Genomic DNA, 19,026 nt, shown 5'->3' on the forward strand with positions numbered 1-19,026 from the left:
AAGGAAAAGAAAGAAAGAAAGAAACAAAGAAGAAAGAAAGAAAGAAAAGAAAGAAAGAAAGAAGAAAGAAAAGAAAAGAAAGAAGAAAGAACAAGAAAGACAAAGAAAGAAAAAAAGGAAAGAAAAGAAAGAAAGAAAGCAAGCAGAAAGAAAGAAAGAAAAGAAAGAAAGAAGAAATGAAAAGGGGAGCTATTTCTGCCTCCGTCGTGGAGGCACGGCTCAGCGCCTTAGGGATGGGGAAGGGAAGTAAAGATGATGAAAGAAAGGAAGATCGCAAGGAGTGAGTAGCGTGGCAAGAGTGTCCTTGTCACCGAAGGCGGGAGCACGAAGCCAGAGCGCTCGTCTACAAGGCGGCGAGGTCCGCAGAAGCCGCAAACTCGAGGAAGGCTCGCAGAGCTTGTAGCTTTGACCGTGCGGAAAGAGGAAGTCCTCCACCATTGTCGCAGCGAGGGACCGAGCGGGCGATAGCGGCGCGCCATCAAGCGTCGTTCAGCGGCCAGGCAGGGCAGATGCACCGACAAGCCACAAACGCGCCTTATATCTCTCACACACCCTCTCTCGCACGGGGCTTTCTGTTGGCGGGGCTAGACAGGGCGGGGCGGTGCCGCCGTCTATGAGCGGTTGCAGTGAAGTAATGCTTCACCGCTCATAGACGGCGGTCTATGAAAGAAACAGCCTTCTAGACAGCGTAAGGAATGTGAAGAGAAGAAGCAAGTAGTTGTTATGCCATACTTACATGGCGTATCGCATAATCTTAAGAAGGTGGCAGTGAGAAACGCCGTCAAGCTCGTGTTTTCTGCGCCCTGCATTTTGGCCAGCATATGTAAGCGCGTTGCGCGGTATGGGGATAGTAGGTCCAGGTGTAATACGGCGCATGTCAACAGATTCAGCAGGTGTGATACATGCATTGTCTACAGTATTCCCCTGACCTGTGGCAAAGAATATATTGGGCAATCGGGTAGGTGTGTGAACGATAGATTGCGCGAGCACGCAAATTTACTTCCTACGGGCACGGGTGGAAATCTACCGATTCACTGCAAAGTGTGCGGTTGCGCCCCTCTTTTCAGCACGTTTCGGTGACTGGGAGGGCTAAAACACAGAAAGAACGTGAAATTATTGAAGCGTTTTCAGATTCACAAACTTGGTCCTGATAAGTGTGTGATGTGCGCCATCTGTGCTTTTTGAATCACAAGGAGGTCCGGTTTTCTTGACAGTGATAGGTGATAGGTTGTCTTTCAGTGATTCAATGGTTGTGCTGCGCATGCTCATATCGGTTTCTTGTTCGCGTCTTCATCGAATGAAAGTCAGTTGTTTGTCCAGCATCCTACCTGTCCCTGTCTCTTTTTTCTTGGCTGTTTCTTCTGCTTTCTTTGGTGCTGCTGGTATTTCCTCACGAAGAAGTAATGCTGCATGCTACTTATTAGCGCCGATAGAGAACGATTCGGCGACGACGCTAACAAAACATGCCCTCCGAAATCTCAAAGGCCATGGTTAAAGCATCTCAATAACAGTGAAAAACACTGGCCACGCTAGCATCGGGGAGTCGCCCTAGACGCAGTTAAGTTCTTTGCCTTTCGCTTCATGTTATCGTATGATGGTTCGTTGTCGGAGTAGTGCAGCTTCCGCATGCACCAGCGGTATTTCGCCGCCGACTGTTTCGAGTGCGATAGCGACGATTAATAAAACTGCTGCAGTAAACGCTGCAGAAAGGCAACGTGCCGACGGGCGACTGTCCTGCCTTGGTGGAGCGAGAGAGAGGCCAGCGGGACGTAGAACGCCTGCGCGCGTTCGCGGCTCGAGCTACGAACATCTGCGTCCCGTGTTGCTGAAGCGCAGTGTAGTACTGTTGCATGAGCCTAGGCGTAGTTTACACTATTACTCGGGAGCTTACAATACGCCGTTTCCCTCCTTAATTGACGACGCTTTGAAGAAGTGCATATCGAGGCCAGTGTTTATTATGGGGTTGTTGATGTCATCTTGGCGCGGGATTCGCGATACGCTGTGTCCAGGTACATGTTAAAAACTTCAGATACTACAACGGGTAAATCGTGATCATGGGCGTTAGTAGTCGTGATAGAGATGTGCCACTAGGCTTCAACGTGGGTGCATCACATCAAACGTTGCTATAGCTGCCAGACACCAATAGACGCTGTACAAGCTCTCATATATCACTACGCAATAAGCACTGCTTCTGTGAAGACACGTTTCACTTTCGTGTTATACCAATTCCTATGACGGAAAGATCAGCCTTTTTTTTTTTCTTCAATACGTATTCTGCCACGAAAATAAAGAAAAAGTTCTGGTGGTGCAGCGGTTAGAACGCCCGGCACCTTTTATCGCGGACCTAGAAGTTGTGATCTCGAATTGGCGGTGGAGCCGCGCGGCTTGATATTCTCTTTATTCCATCCCTGTGACCTTGGCACGTCCATTCTTAATGACGTCATTTTGTTGACGAAGATTACGTCAGTGAAATGTTAGTGGAGCCCGGCATCAAATACTTTCGCGCTAAAAAGCGGTAGAAATGGACGTTGCTCGCCGCAGCCGGATACAGATTTGCAAGTATGCGGGTCTTAATTTGCTTCACTTCAGCGCTTCCTTCCTGGAAATTTGTAATGTTATAGTTATTTGTGTGCTGCAGATATTATTATTATTATATTATTATTATTATTATTATTATTATTATTATTATTATTATTATTATTATTATTATTATTATTATTATTATTATTATTATTATTACATATAAATGTGCACAAGGACACAGAGGAAAATAGGGTAAGAACAGGCTGACAACTGCAATAATACTTTGCATGTGTAAGTACACCAGTCACAAAAGATGTCTGCGTTACCTCTGAATTTGCATATTCATTATCACAATTTCGTCTGCAACTATTATTTCAGTTCAGTTTATTTTCCTTAAATGCCCCGTTTTCAGGGGTGTTTCTTAATGGGTGGTGTACATCATGCAATAGATAATTCAAAGTAAAAATCAATGGAGCTTTTCAACAAAAAAACGCTGATATATTGCGCAAACAAAAACACGCGTTGAATAAGGAACTTGCACAAGAAAGGTTAATTATTTGGCAAAAATAGAAGTAACAACAGCATGTGGCAATTGAACGTAGTTACTCCAACGGCTTTAAAGTTTTTCATTTAGCTAACAAAATAATAGGAAATGATAGTGGCTCCTTTCGTTGTGCTCTTGCATGCAGCGATAACTATACAGCCTTTTTTTCTGATACACAAAAAACAGATCTCACCTGCAGGTTCAGGCGGCGCACGTGTATCAGAGTCGTCCTCTGAATTGGGCGGAAAGATTCCTGAATTCTGGAAAGTGTTAAATAGAATGTACTTGCGAGATAAAAAACTCTGAAAATCGACGTCATGTGGACAAGGGCGAAGAAGCGTGTAGTAGCAATTGCCAATCGCCTAAGTGGCCAAGAGGTAAGCATCACTCTATTTTTACAACTTATAAACACACACACTCCTATATATATATATATATATATATATATATATATATATATATATATATGGGTCATTCCATGCCAAATCACCCAGCGTTTTTCCGACCATCACAAATATGGCTGAAAAAATTTCCACGCTTTTCTTGAAGTTCAAAACACATTCTGCTCGTTTATCTATAAAGCAATGGAAAAGGAAATGGGATTGCTTTATAGACAGCACCATGCTTGACGTCTGCATCCCAGGTCAGTGGGCATGGGCTGAAGATTGCCTTTGCGAGTGCTTCATGCCGCTTGAGTTACGTCGGCGAAAAGCTGGTGGAGATACAAAATTTCAAAAAACATTTCTCAAGTTAAAAAAATAATACCCTTTTGTAACTTTGTCTATGTTCAGCTAATACATAGAGCTTTCAAATGAAGTATAGTGCATATTTTTAGTCCGACCACCAAGGCAAGTTTTTTGACGATGAATACAGAGCTTTTCTCAAAGAAGTTAAATTTGCAATTTTTTCAGAGGATTTGCTACACCTTCAGCGACTAAATTATTTTTCTTTTGTAGTATGTCGAACAGGCTTCCAGTATATAATTAATTTCTACCCTTTGAGTTGCCTGTTCCTGGAAAAAAATATCAAACTTTGCAACTTTATTCAATTTTGCTCGTGCGAAAAGCCCTCGAAGAATCGATATACATAAATAAGTCATTATTTTACAGTTACATCACTTCATTAGCTGCCGGAAATACCATTTTATCGAGTGGCGTCCTGAAACGCCCTTTGAAAAAAATTGTTGTTTGATGTCCTTTAGCTCAGTCAGCGCAAAACTACAGACTCTCACAAACAGTCGGGAAATTTTTGGAAGCAGAAATAACGAGCAGAACGAGTTTCGAACTTCAAGAAAAGCGTGGAAATTTTTTCAGCCATATTTGTGATGGTCGGAAAAAAACGCTGGGTGATTTGGCATGGAATGACCAATATATATATATATATATAATATATATATATATATATATAATATATATATATATATATATATATATATATATTAGTGATGACGAAGAGCGGCGCCGAGGCTCTGGCGCGCGGGCAGCTAGGGGGGAGAAGAGGAAGAAGGAGTTCATAATAGAACAGCGTGCCTGCAGCGAGGGTGCTGTCTCTGTCTCATTCTTTACAATGGCGCAGTCGACAAAGTAAATCTAACCTTGAAGCTGAAGCCACGTGTCCTCGAGAGTCGTTGGCAAAGCGGGTATCTCCATCCAAGGAACGCCGTCCACGTTTCCTCGATCATGGAATCCACGACTCCACCGCTGCTGCCGCGACTCATCGAATCATCCGCGGACGGCGTCCATGCCTCTTCGGTAGTTCCAGCGTACTACCTTCCAGGAACCGTGCTACCACCTTCGTCTGAGAATGTACACGGGCTCCTATCGTCTGGGAACGTCGCGTACGCTTCCCGTAACACGCATCCCGTGCCAAGGACTCTTCCCACGCGTGAGCATCTAAGGGACACCGTCCAGACTTCCTTGGACGTGAATGTTGCCGTCGGGAGTACTGCTACCACCGCATACTCCGTGGACGGGAATCCTCGCTCTTTGTGCGCCTCATCCGACAACGCCGCGGAGGCTGTTGTGTACCTTGGCACACCTCCGCGTCGAGATTAAAGGGACACTAAAGGCGAATAAACAATTTATGTCAGAGTGAAGCTCAATGTATGACAACGACTAAAACAGCAATATCATCAACAGCAGTGCCTTACCGAGAAATTAAGCTAAATGTATCACACGATGAGTGCCAGGAGTGGGACATTTTGGAAGTGATCCCGATCACGTGGGAGTGTCTGAATAAAATTAATCACTAGTAATCAAACTAGCTGCAATAAAAAGAACATTCCGTGCATCAAGAGACGTAATAAAATGCTGCTTGTTCGTTTTTGTTCGATTCATGAAACAAAATTTGCAGTGGCTTAGCTCGGCTATGCTAGGATATACGTAGCGTTAGCAAAGATTCAGCTGATTATTCTTAGCTTTCCAGATTGTCTAGGATTATTAGCCTTCTTCTGTTCATTCTTCGTACGCTGAACCGCTAATTGCCAGGCAACTACTTCGGGATCTGATGAGATAAGCTTCTCGACTCTTCGCGCCGTCGAGCAGCATTTGCGCTCTCCTTCTCCATGGCGATACCCACCTGCAAACGCCAGTCAGAGACGCTATCACGCGTCTCCAGCGCTGTGTCAGACCGCGATTGCACAGCGAAGGCGAATAGCTGCGCGCGCGCTGGCGCCAGTGTGTCTACCATGGCTACGACGTCACTCCTCTCGAATGCGCAGACCAGCAGCGGCGAGTCGCGCCCGGCGGTGGCGGAGAGCGCGTGAGATCGCGGTGGTGGAGAGCGCGGAGAGCGGTGAGCCAGCTGTGTGACATCACTGAACCTTGCGCATGCGCAGCACGGCTCATGAGGATCCACGCGAAATCGGCTCCGGCTAGGCAAGTGTAGCTCACGCTACAAAAAAACCTCTTTGGCGTTGCCATGGGGAACGGCGTGCGTGGTTCAAAGGTTCCGTTTTCGCCGAACTGCGCTTCGCCCGGCGCCCTGCTTCGCTCAGGCGGTCGCGTCTCAGTGCCAGTTTCGGTATCGCGTACTGCCGCGTGTGTTTTGCACGCTCGTGAAAGTCGCTCTGACAGAAAGTTCGACCAAATACTGCATGCATGGGATGTTGCCGGATGCCCGAATGGTGCACGCCGCCAGTGCACGCCGCCGCGCAGTAAAGGCGGGCAACGTTGGGCACGGTAACAGTGACGTGCGAAATACCGCTTTCAGGCGGGTGATTTCAAGTGCGCTAACGCGATGCGGACCAATAAACGTGATTTTATTTCAAAATAAGCACTTCCTTGGCATAAAAGTAGCACTACGACGTTTCTGGACCGCTATTTCAACAATCAACGTCGACTTAATATTTGCCTTTAGTGTCCCTTTAACGCCTTGGATAGCGCGGTGCTCCGAGCTGTGTCCTGCCGCTATACCATCATTGCGCGCAATGAATGCCCTCTTTACTGCAGCTGCCTCACAAGGCCTTAAATCTAGCTCAGTCCACAGCCGCAGAGAGCTCCGGTGTGCCCTCACGCAGCTCACATACCAACTGGGCTGCTTGGCGTCGGCACAATCCGGATTTTTGCCTGCCGCCCCACCATCGCCGGCTGTCCGAGAATTCCCGGAGTTCCATGGTTTTCAGAACGACGGTGACAACTGGGTGGCGACCGTGAACGCAATCGCAGCTCGCGAGTGCTGGACGGATCAGCGGAGTGGTGCGTGGCCATAGACCGCCTTCGAAATGGCGCCGCGGCGTGGCACAGGTACAAAGGCGTGAGGCAGCAGTCCTGGGCCGAGTGGAGCACCAGGCTCATAGCTGTCTTTGGACCGATGGGCACCCACCTCGCTGCCACCACCCAGTCGAAACTCAACGCTACCGAGGATGGAGCTCCGAAGGGGCACCACCTCGAGGCTGCAACTGCGCATTGCAGCTCACCTGCAGACAGTGCCTCAACCTGCCCTGGGACAAACACACAACTGAGACCAGGCCTCATGTCACGGACTCGGTGCCGGTATCCAACGCCATAAAATCCCTGCCGGTGGCCGAGATAATTTTCCGTCCACATCTGTCGGAAAAGCCACCCCCATGCTCGTCATCGCTTGAGCGCTTGGAGGGACCAGCACTTGCAGTACTGGACGCTCTGCCACGCAACGAGCCGTCTTTGTCCGTCGATTCAAACGAGATCCTCTCTGACCAGATGAAGGCGGATCTGCGTACCTCACAGCACGCACTGGCAGAACATTCAAATGTTTAGAACTTGCTGCGAGACGTCTCTCCAGAAGCCTCCACGGTGTCTGACACGGTGGAGATCAACCTGCCTGCGCAGCAGAAGCCTCCTGCTGTTGGAACAGCTTCTTGCTGGGAACCCGTGGTAGAACACCTGCGTCTGGTAGAACACCTGCTTGCCACGCAGACGGCCTAGGTTCGATTCTCACTGGGACCCAAGATTTTTATTATTCATTTTATATGCAGCTTTTTCGATTTTTCGGTCACGGACAAGATGATGATTTTTCACTCACAACCAACGGCGCCGACACCTACACCGACGGCGGAATTTCTGCGATACGAGCTCTTTAACGCTGTCGCGTTAAAACCTGAATAAGCTGCTTAGGTGTGGGATCCTATGCATGCAAAAGTAGTCATTGCTCTGGAACTTGCTCAAAATAACCCGACTCGTCTTAATATTTCCCACTACAATCGCATCGATATAGCATAACAGCCTTGCCTTCTGTTCTAACAGCGCGCCAAAATTCGCGCTATTCAAGAGGCATTTATTTTATGACTGCAATATATGTCGCACCCGACTGGTAATTGCCATAAGGTGGGCATTCCGTTTCGCAAAACCAAAACGATTTCCGAATTTGTTCTACCGCGCAGAGCAGTTGAGTGGACAACCTTCGCGCTGACTGAGATGAAATGATCAAGATCAACGTTTAACGAGGCGCTATCCCCGTCGTGTAATAGCTTGTTCGAAAGGTATTCATTGTTCTTTTGTTTTCACTGAACATATGAGTACTCGTCTTTTAGAAACGCCTTCATTCTTACTTTTATTCAGAGTATTTTCTTACGCTTAGTTTGTATTTACTCCCTCCCATTTTGTAATACTCATGCCCTAATAGGGTAAGTAAATAATTTTTGATTGATTGATTGATTGATTGATTGATTGATTGATTGATTGATTGATTGATTGATTGATTGATTTGATTGATTGATTGATTGATTGATTGATTGATTTGCCTCGTCACAGTACAGTGTAACAGGAGGCGGAGGGAAAAGCCGCAATGACGGCTTGAGGGATCCTCCACCCCCTTTGTGAATTTGTTTATCTGCCACTTACCTTTGTCTTCAAGAGCAAACAAGAGGGGAAGAAATTGTGCTATCATTTCTGTGTCATTGTTTATTGTAAATTGCATTATATATTGTTCAATAATAACTCTTCTCGTAATGCCACTTCTGTATGGCTACAATTTATGGCGATAAAATCAAATGGCATGGCTTCTTTTCGTCACTTTTAGCTTGAGTTCTGGCTTCTTTTAAAATTAATCAAACGGCAACCATGAACGTGTCTATCTGTATGTGAATGGTCATTTTTGAAGGATGCAATTCCGGTGTATCTAATGCAGCAAACGAGGCACGTAGTTTCGTAAGGTATACAAGACAGCACCAGAGTTCTGGGATCAGCGCCACCAAAGGCAGAAGTTTATCGCATCCGCCGTCAGAAAGACGGCACAGCTTGCGCCCGCCTATGAAGAGTTGTCTGTTTTTAAAGACACGCCCGTTTATTTGAGAGGATATTGTGGTAAGGTGATTACCCTGATCTGTTCAGTTCAGTTCAACGTTATGCCCAGCGTTTTACATGTCAAAAGAACTTCTATAGATGATTTTACGTGACGTCACAGACACGGGTTCTCTTTGCGCTAGTACCCAGACATGACTGCCATGTTGTCATCAGTTCCTTGTATTATATCCCCGCACCAAGTCAAACTTTCTGACGGTGCACCTTATTATGTATGATCAATTTCTCGCTTCACACAAGAAGTGCCACTCATGCTGTTACACTTCTTTTCTACGCGCCTTTTCTACGCGCCTTCTCGACATGCTAGTATTTGAAGATACCCTCCACGACAACATCAAATGAAAACGACACATTGAACACAATTGAAAAGAAATGTTCTGGTCAGAATCATTAGGTTCTGCTTCTAGCGAAAGGCGATCACTGTACTCTTTGAAAGCAATGACGTGTAGGGCATTCTTCAACGAATTTTTGCTTTTACGTGCTACAGCTGTAAGGTCAACTACATCGTCTGCATTTTACACAGTCAAAAATATATTGTATCATATGCGTACCGAGATACGCTAATGCATTAGTGTAGAAATGGGCTGTGTGGTGGGTGTGGTGTGTGTGTGTGTGTGTGTGTGTGTGTGTGTGTGTGTGTGTGTGTGTGTGTGTGTGTGTGTGTGCTGTGGTGTGTGTGTGTGTGTGTGTGTGTATGTTGTGTGTGTGTGTGGTGTGGTGTGTGTGTGTGTGTGTGTGTGTGTGTGTGTGTGTGTGTGTGTGTGTGTGTGTGTGTGTGTGTGTGTGGTGTGTGTGTGTGTGTGTGGTGTGGGTGTGTGTGTGTGTGTGTGTGTGTGTGTGTGGTGTGTGTGTGTGTGTGTGTGTTTAGACAGTATTTCAGTAGACAGAAAAAATGGCTGAAGGACCCACGCACGCAAGCGTTTCACAAACGCTAGTCGTCTTAATCACTTCTGAAAGCACAGTACTAAACCATGTTGTATCGCTCCGTAACAGTAATGTTTAAAGTGATATGCGAGCGAAAGAAACTGCCAGTACCTTTACAAACTTTTTATTGCAGCCTATATTGTTTATACAAAAAAGAAAAATCAGGTGTGTTGGTGTAAATTCGTATTCCGAAATTGTGCAAAAAGTCAGGGCATCATAACAGGCACCATAAAACACTTCCGATGTTGTTTCCTTTCCGAGAGCTAACCATTCAGAAGCCGACATTTTAAAGACGATAGTCTTTCTTGGGGAACTTAAACGCGGAAATTTTGGTCTGTCCTTCTGTCTGTCTTTCTGTTTGTCGGCACGTCCCTCGATTCAGCTACTCGGCCAAAGTTGAACCACTTGCACAAGGGCCAGCCATCGTGAACGACTCACTAGGTTCATACTTGTGTACATGGTTGATCAAATAGCAAACATTACGCATATCTGAGGCGCAGCATCACTAGGTAAGTATTAGGTGGTGTGTTCCTTTATTAGAAAATACATAGATACGTAATTCTAGAGACCTAGTTTCTTAAGCTGCGCTGAAAATGCGACTGCGCCGAAACTTGGCTTCCTCCGTGCCCTCTGCACGAGCTCATTGTTGTGTTTCGGTTTCAGTTCAGTATTGCACTGTACGAGTGCCATGAGGCGCCGCTCTGGCATTCCTGCTTTACCCAGGCGACGTGAGTGGAGAGTACTCGTTGAGTGCGGACGTTTCTTCTGCTTCGGCGCTTCGCGCCAAACCGCGTGTTCGGGCTGGCTGGCGTCCCCGCCGGTCGCGTTGGTCACCGCCGGTCTTCGCCTGCTGCTGCGCCGGGACTACCAGCCCGCAACACAGCATTCACGTTTCCCGACGTATTGCCAGATGGCGTTCATATCTCACGCAGCGCCTCTTCTATCGTCTTTAGACGACATTTGCAGCGAAGCACGCAGATACGCGGCCAATTTTTTTCCTAAGATTTTTAAAGGCTCCGGCCAAAAAGGTTCGAGCCTTCAGAGAGTCGTAATTAATTAGCCCAACCAGAGAGGCAACTCTGTCAAAATGTTAAGCTTTAACATTTTTTTTTCAGTAGACGTCGAAGATTTATATTACTCGATATCACACGATGAGCTATTTCGTAGTGTGATGACGTGCATCGCGCAAAATTGCGAGGTAGATTTTCGCTATGCAACAGGGATGTCTTCGGAAAACTTCTTGCCCCTTCTTGAGCTTTATCTACATGCAAATTTTGTCTTGTTCGAAAGTAAGCTGTTTATTAAAGAAATTACGGTAGGTCCCACGCGTTGAGGCGGTCGATGTCATGCGAAGCAGGAAGCGAGCAGCATCGATCATCAATGATTAGCAGGTTCAACTGTTTCTAAAAAAACACACGATAATAACCTACTAACAATTGTTTTCTCTGATTATTGTACGAAATTGCACTTCTGTTTCGTGCGTCTACGCAATCGCGAACACCTTACTTTGTTTCGTATCTTTCGCAAGTCTGACGAGGCCTATATTATCTAACAAAGAAACGACTTTGCTTTTTACCTTCCAAGCTTATAAAATACCCAACATCCGAATTTGCTGAACTTTTCTCTTTTAAAGTTTCGTGCATAAGAGGCAGCATAAACACGCCACCACTTTCAGTGGTTTACAACGAGCTCACATTAGGTTTATTTATTTATTATTTATTTATTTATTATTTATTTATTATTATTGAGAGCAAAGCCCTGCAAAAACAAAACAATTATGGCAGCTTCGCACTGTAGTGGCGCCAAGCCTGAAAGAAGAGCGGAGCTGGGTGACCTTCTTTGTTTCTCTTTATTTGTTCTTTCTTTCTTACCTTCCTTTCTCTTTGTCTCGGTTTCTTGTATCTGCTTTTTAGACCTGTTGCTTTCCATTGCTTTCTTTTTATTTATTTATTTCTCTCTACATCTATTTATTTCACTTTCTCGCTCTTTCTCTCTAGCTCTTCTTCGTTTCGCTTTCCCTGTTTCAGTCTTGCTCTCTGTTTTAAATGCGAAGCATTTCCTAGCGAACACATGGTAATCTATCTATCTATCTATCTATCTATCTATCTATCTATCTATCTATCTATCTATCTATCTATCTATCTATCTATCTATCTATCTATCTATCTATCTATCTATCTATCTATCTATCTATCTATCTATCTATCTAGCCGTATAGATAGATAAAATTAGGAACCCAGTAGGAATCATACCCAAGCATTTTGCGTTTCAGTCAGGTATTCAACTAGAGAGCCACGCAAGGTCTAGAAACGGCTTTGGAAAAATACCCTATGCAGGCGTAATGTCGGTGCAACGTCAATTGTGGTTGTAGTTCTGGCTATATAATTTTATAACACAGCAATAAACACTAGATATGTACTCCTATCATAAGCGTCATGTCAGGTTAACGTCAATTGTGCTTCCAGTGTTGAATCCGCTTTTATAGCAGTTTAATGAACATTACATTTCTATTCCCATGATTCAGCAAGCCATATTCACAGGGTGCTCGACACCAGTGGAATACGATAACGGACGTTCAGTTTGATATTCACATCATCGCACTGTAAACTGCACTCCGTGTCGATAATACTGACGCTGACGTTACGTGAAACCATAGGTTACCCTTTTAAACGCCAGTGTTGTCGACATGCCTGGTAAGCCCACGATGTGCACACAACTACTACACTTACCAAAACAGGTCGATCCACCTCGTAACACTTGGCTCAAAGCGCAATAATTCAGCACAGAACTACTCGCTGACTACTTCACATGAAACCGATTCCCGCAAGGTGTGGGATCTGCCGAATTTCTTTCTCTCTTTTTCCTTGTTTGTTTCATTCTATCTCTGTCTGTCTCCTTCTGTGTCAATCCGTCTTTCTCTCTTTCTTATTCTATCTCTTTCTCTCTCTCTCTCTCTCTGCTTCTTATCTCTCTCTTTTGGTCTTGCTCTATGTTTTTCCTCTCTCTTTTTCATGTCTGTTTCTTTATTTCTCTTTCTCTCTGTTTCTTTGTCTTTCTCTGTCTTCTATCTTTTTATATCTTTTCTCCCTTTATTTCTCTCTCTCTCTTACACGTGTTTGACCTGTTTCACTTCGCCGAGCAGAGAGAGAGAGAAATAGATGAAAAGGAAACGCAGGGAGGTTAACCTGGCGCGAGTGACCGGTTTGCTACCCTGCACAGGGGTGGGGATATAGGGGTCGGAAAGAGGACAGAGAGAGAGTGAGATAAACTGAATACGAAAAAAAAACGCACACATGCACACACACACAAGACGTTCCAGTCAGAGCCGTTCTCAGAGACCAGTCGAACGCAGAAAGCGCAGTAGCGCTTGCACAGCCTTTTTCTGTGACGTTTGTTCCGGTCGATGGCGCAGGATCTTTCTTCCGACAGAGTGAGGTCGTCCAACTTATCGAGCGCGTTGCAAAGTGACTGTCTCTGTGAACAGTACTGTGGGCAGTCGCACAGAATATGTTGAATTGTTTCATCACTGCCGCAGTGGTCACATGATGCGGTGTCGTCCATTCCTATGCGGCACGCGTACGCGCGCGTAGATGCGACAACCAACCATAACCTGCACAGGAGGGTAGCGTCACGTTCGCCCAGCAGAGTTTTCGTTTAACGCTCGCACCAGCTGTACTCGGTTGTGGGGCTAGCCCAATTCCTGTGGCGCATACCCACATGTGGTTTTCTGCGGACGTCAATGTTTTTACAGCCGGCTTAAACGCTGTTAAAGCATGACGTTCAACGCGGCCTCACACTTGCGCCTTTAAGCCTGCGTTACCTCCAAGACGCTGCAAGGAGATTCATTTTGCAAGCGACCCACTTCAGCCGTTCGCAAAGAGTATGTCACAGAGGCCAGGTCAAGAAAGGCGACTGAAATCGTTTCATATCAATCTAACGAATCTGGTTTGCGTTCTAGACTATATATTCTCCTAATGATAACATGCCATTCAAGATTCCCTAATTCCTTTCACAATTTGTGAGGATAGGTCAGAAGACGCGGGAGTCTCTCCTTAATAAAAAAAGTCACAGTTTCACCGCAACGGCGAAGCAATGAATGCGATAGCAAAAAATTGGAATTTAACGCGAAGAACGGAAAGCAGCTCGAAATTGCCAGGACGTCGCTCGAGCCCAAAGGACGCACGAAAAGAACGCACACAGGACGAGCGCGAGCTATCATGCGTCACAGCTCGATACTTGAAGCGCACTGCTTAAACATAAAGCAGGACGCACGAAACGAACGAACAGGTACACACAGGACGAGCGCGAACTAAATGTCGCAGTTGTTACTTATTTCTGTTTGAACACCGCGCTCCTTTCGCATACGCGGCCGCTGCAGCGAGCGAAGTGATCTTCGTACGCTCTGTGACTTCAGCGCGGACATCGCGAGGAAAGCACAAGACATACAACCCCCCCACTCCAACCCCCCCCCCCCCACGCCCGCCCCCTTCTTTCTTTGAGATAAGCGCACCAAGGCGACCACGCCCTGTAGGGCGAAGAGCCTCGGCGTTCGCAGGAGCGGGGCGACGACCTTTAAAGCGCGCCCAGCGCCCAGCTCGCACATCGCGCCATCTCGCTGGTGAGTAAGAAAGCACGCTGAAGAAAATGGTGTATATAATTAGCTCGCCGTTAGCATGCTGAGAGGCGCTACTCTCCATAGCTTAGCCGTCTGAAGCCACGAGTTTCGGAGCGATAGGTCGGCTGTTCTATTCCACGCGTCGGAAAGTGTTTGTGAATTATTTTTCTTTGTGGCTTTTCTATATATATATACACATATACATATACGGTACATGACGGCGGCGACGGCGACGGCAAAAATCAGCCGCGACTGTCCATATAATTGTTATGGCAATACAAATCAACTTCGTTGACAAATATTATTGCAGAGTATCTTGCGAAGCCGTTATCTTATTCTACCACTTCATGTGTCGCACTGAAGTTCTATACATTTACAGTGCTTACGTCGTTAGTGCTAATTCACACGTTAATGCATTTCTTTAAATAGATATCTACACGGAGGATATGGCGATTACAATGAAAGACAGCATCATCGTTCAGTCCTGGAAAAACGGGAATGGCGGTGCTCAGAAGCCATTTTGCGGTGCGCGACACAGTGTCACTGATATCATCTCTGTACGCATAGGATCCCGCGGCAAAGAGGCACTGTTTTCAAGCCGTGAAGACCATAGCAAATGGTACGTTACGAAGGCGAGGTCTATATTCTGCTTCTCCACACTCAATCGCATGGTAAGTAAATGAAACCTTACTGAACAAAACTGCATGGGAAGTCCCAATGACTCCTGAGTAAACATCTGTTTTATATACTGGGCTATCGCTGCTTTGCCCATTCGTGTTCACTTTAGTTAATCTTCCACTGAGTAGGTAATGTCGGCACAACATTTTGTCCATTAGTTACATCTGCAGAACGCGAAAAGTGCCAGTGAATTCACGTTCCATGTCCTTTAAAAATTGGCACAATAATATTTTCTGGTGGAAGTGTTCATAGCTGTTCTCCACTCCAGCACCTCCGTTTTCTTTTGAAACGAACGATCCGGAAGCCCGTAGATTATCACTATTCAGAAGCGCAGCACGAACTAGGTGTACAAGACTATTTATATACCACCGCGGATTAAAACCCCAATCCCGGCCCTCGATCACTCTCGCGCAAAGTGCACCCACCGCACAAAGTCTAATATAACTAGCACATACAGCGCCTTATGTGACATACAAATGCGCTTCAAGGAAGTGGTATTCCCGCACCAAAACCGCGCATGCGAAGCCCACTTGTGAAGGTAAAGTGGTCAGTTTGTCACGCTGTTCTATTTTTAATATTTTTATGTGTGGTCTGCTACTTCTGCTCGCAAAGACGTACTTCTGTGACAATTATGCTCAACCTAATTTAGCGCATTGCATTTTTCTTTTCTTCTGTAAGATGGCTTCGTCCATTCCTATTTGTCGTTTGATCTTCTCATTAGGCCACGGATGGTGGTGTGCTATGGCGGTAAAGAACGTGTTTGCTTTTGCGTATTTTAAAAAGAGTTTAAAACAGATGCGAAAAAAGCAACATTATAACACGAAAGTGTTTATTTCAGCGTCCTCCAAGGCTTCACTGAGGTATTTCGCTCACGGATGTGACGTTTGTTTTAAAATGCACACTGACTAATGACAAAAAATATGTGAAGAAAAAGTTGCGTTGATGCTAATCACCAGGGATTCGAACCCACGCCCTCTCGGTCCGCGACGATAACTGCCGGGCGCCAGGCCCACTGCGCTACTTACATACATATACGAGGCTCCCCAAACGTGCCTTATGTCTCTCACACATTCTCTCTCGCGCGCTGCTCTTGGCTGACGGGGCGGTGTCCATCTGGGAGCGGTGAAGTGAAATACTGCGTCGTGACACTAATGAGCGCCGATAGGAAGTGATACGGTGACTACGCAGTTCGGGCGCCCGATGCCAGCGAAGGAACGCTGGCCGCGCTGGCATCTAGAAGGCGCCTAGACGCAGTTACTTGCTTTGCCTTTCGCTTCCTCTTAGCATGTGACGGCTTGTTTGTCGGAGTAGTGCAGCTTTTACGTGTTCCAGTGGTGTTTCTCCACCGTCTACAGCTTCGAGTATGATAGCACCGACTAATAAAACTGCCGCAAGAAACGCCGCAGAAAGGCAATGATATCGACGGTTGAATGTCGCACCTTGGTGGAGAGATACACACGCCAGCGGAAAGCGGAACGTCCTTCCCGCGTTCACGGCTCAAAGCTACGAACTCTACCCCTCGCGTTCCTGAAGCCCAAGGCGGTTTTATGCATGAGCACGGGGGGGAAGGGGGGGGGGGAGGATACGCTAATACTCGGGATGGAGATGCGCCTCTGTAGGCGTGCATCCACGTCAAACGGTGCTATAGCTGCCAAACACCAATAGACATTGTACAACATCACAAAAAATGATACCTTTATGTAAAATATCAGACGGTAAGCTATTGCCAGGAAGGGATGTTGCGTCCATAACAACTTAGGTTGTTATTCACGCAACACTCATGTACGGAGACGTTCTATCCACCATCTAGACGACACCTTCGAAACGAACAAACGGATATATCTAAATACCTGCTCTTGGACGCCACGTATTGAAGAACCATAACTCAAACGCAGAGGAACTATAGCGGGGGTATAAGGCGTGCGTAGAGGGGAAACAACAGCTTAGCTTTGTTTCTTGCCTGTCGAGCTTATTATTAGACAAAGGTGCGTAATATTTTCCATGTCTTTCAGTGTTCCCAGAGATCACGAGGAGGCGAAAATTACATGCTTGGAAGACTTCTACCTGGCCCCAGCTATTCAGAAGCAGCATTGCCGAAAGCTCCAGCTGCAAAGGCTTGAATGTCCGCAGCGGGCCTCCAAACGGCAAACTTAGGACAACGTGCACTTAACTCCGCCTATACATGCTTAAATGAGCCTTTCTGGACCCTTGATTCTCTACGGCCATCTATACATTATGGCACATTTCCTCAAAAATAAATATAACACTTCTTTATTGTTTACGCAATGCAGTGCACGCTTTTCAACCGAACGTTGTTCAAATAGTGGTCGACTGTTCGTTCAATAAATATGTTTAAAGAAACAACTACTCGCCTAAACCTTGAGTGCAGACCCGCTTCGACTTCAACAGCGCTTAGTCGCACATTAAATATAAAGCGTTTCTTAGCTAGGTTGACGCAAGCGCGCACCCAGCTGATGGCGGCAGCGACACATGGCGCGCATTCCACGATGCCGCAGGAACCACCTGCTGCCGTGGTGTAGAAGAGGGGAATCCCCGCCGCAGAGACATTATAGTGCACTCTATAATGTGTTATCAATATGTCGGTTCACACAAGAGGTGCCTCTCACTCTACAATTGAAACAAAATGTAGGATACTACATTCTAACGCGATAACATTAGAGAGCTCGTTTCGCAGAAATCCCGGTATCGGCGTCGGGGACGGCGTCGTTGCTTGTGAGCGAGAAATCATCCGTGACCGAAAAATCCAGAAAGATGGAAATAAAATAAATCATCGGTCCCATTGAGGATCGAACCCAGGCGTTCGCGTAGCAAGCAGGTGTCCTACCACAAAGCCACGATGTTCTCTCTTATTGTCGAAGCCACGATGTTACTTTGTAAATGCTTCGGAAAAAACACTACATAAATGTCAGGTAGTGGAAGGAGTCTCCTTACCGCATTTAATTTTGCATTGCAGAAGCGTGCAATCGCGCAAGGTGACGCTTAACTGCATGAACTGTTTCAGTGCGATTTTCTTGTGCCCATCACGGCTAAAAACACACACACACAAACTTACAAACAGCTCCAAAGATGGACAACTATGTGCATCTAGCGGAAAACATATCAAGCAAACAGCAAGCATTAGATAATGTGCTGCCATCTGTGAGACATTGCAAAAATACATGTCTCGACTACAGCAAAAAGGCGACGCTAACTGCATGAACTGTTTCAGTGCGATTTTCGTGTGCCCATCGCCGCTAAAGACATACACGCACAAACTTTCGAATAGCTTTAAAATCGACTACAATGTACATCTAGCGGAAAACATATCAAGCAAACAGCAAACATTAGATTATGTGCTGCCATCTGTGAGACATTGTGAAAAATATGTCTCGACTACAGCAGAGCCTATTGGCCTCGAGGCCCACCACTGGAAACGCCGGCGCCACCGTCGGCGTGACGTACTTGGCAGGATCACGTGGTCTCCGCCGCCGCGTCGGCTGCTTGTGGCGCACTGCCGCGTGCTTTGAAAACGAGTTTCAAGTCCTACATGCGCTGCGGTCTGTTCAAATTCGGAAGTTTTCTCTCATTTTCTACTCATTGAAACCATTTTAATAGAGTGGCTGCCTCCCAAGGCGACGAACATGCGGCTCTACCGCTCGGTGCCGCAGCGCCGCGCTTACGCAAAGGAGCCCAGTGTCAGCCTGCACTGGTAACCGCGGGACAAGAAACAGCGTGAAGCATGGGTTGTAAAGCTAAGAACCGGCAAGTAGCCATCCGCTACGAGTCTTGTGTGCAACAAACACTTCCGCGACGAAGACTTTGTTGCTGCGTCGGGCCTGCGATGTTCGGTGAGTAGCAGACAGCGCGCACTGAGACGATGGCTCGCGCGCGCTTCCCGCCGGCAAATGATGCTTATCTGCCACAGGATGGTAAAAGCGCTACATTTTACCACGTGCGATGCCATC

General features: G+C 46.3%; 1 long non-coding RNA gene across 1 annotated transcript; it reads left to right on the forward strand.

Moving 5' to 3' along the window:
• Nucleotides 1-3,215: 3,215 nt before the first annotated feature.
• On the forward strand, nucleotides 3,216-17,347 carry LOC119378426 (uncharacterized). The gene is made up of 3 exons (XR_005180999.2): nucleotides 3,216-3,444; nucleotides 14,813-15,054; nucleotides 17,074-17,347. It is a non-coding gene; the product is annotated as an uncharacterized LOC119378426 (long non-coding RNA).
• Nucleotides 17,348-19,026: the final 1,679 nt, after the last annotated feature.

The sequence above is a fragment of the Rhipicephalus sanguineus genome, unplaced genomic scaffold, assembly GCF_013339695.2.
Source record: "Rhipicephalus sanguineus isolate Rsan-2018 unplaced genomic scaffold, BIME_Rsan_1.4 Seq8356, whole genome shotgun sequence".
Lineage (NCBI taxonomy): Eukaryota > Metazoa > Arthropoda > Arachnida > Ixodida > Ixodidae > Rhipicephalus > Rhipicephalus sanguineus.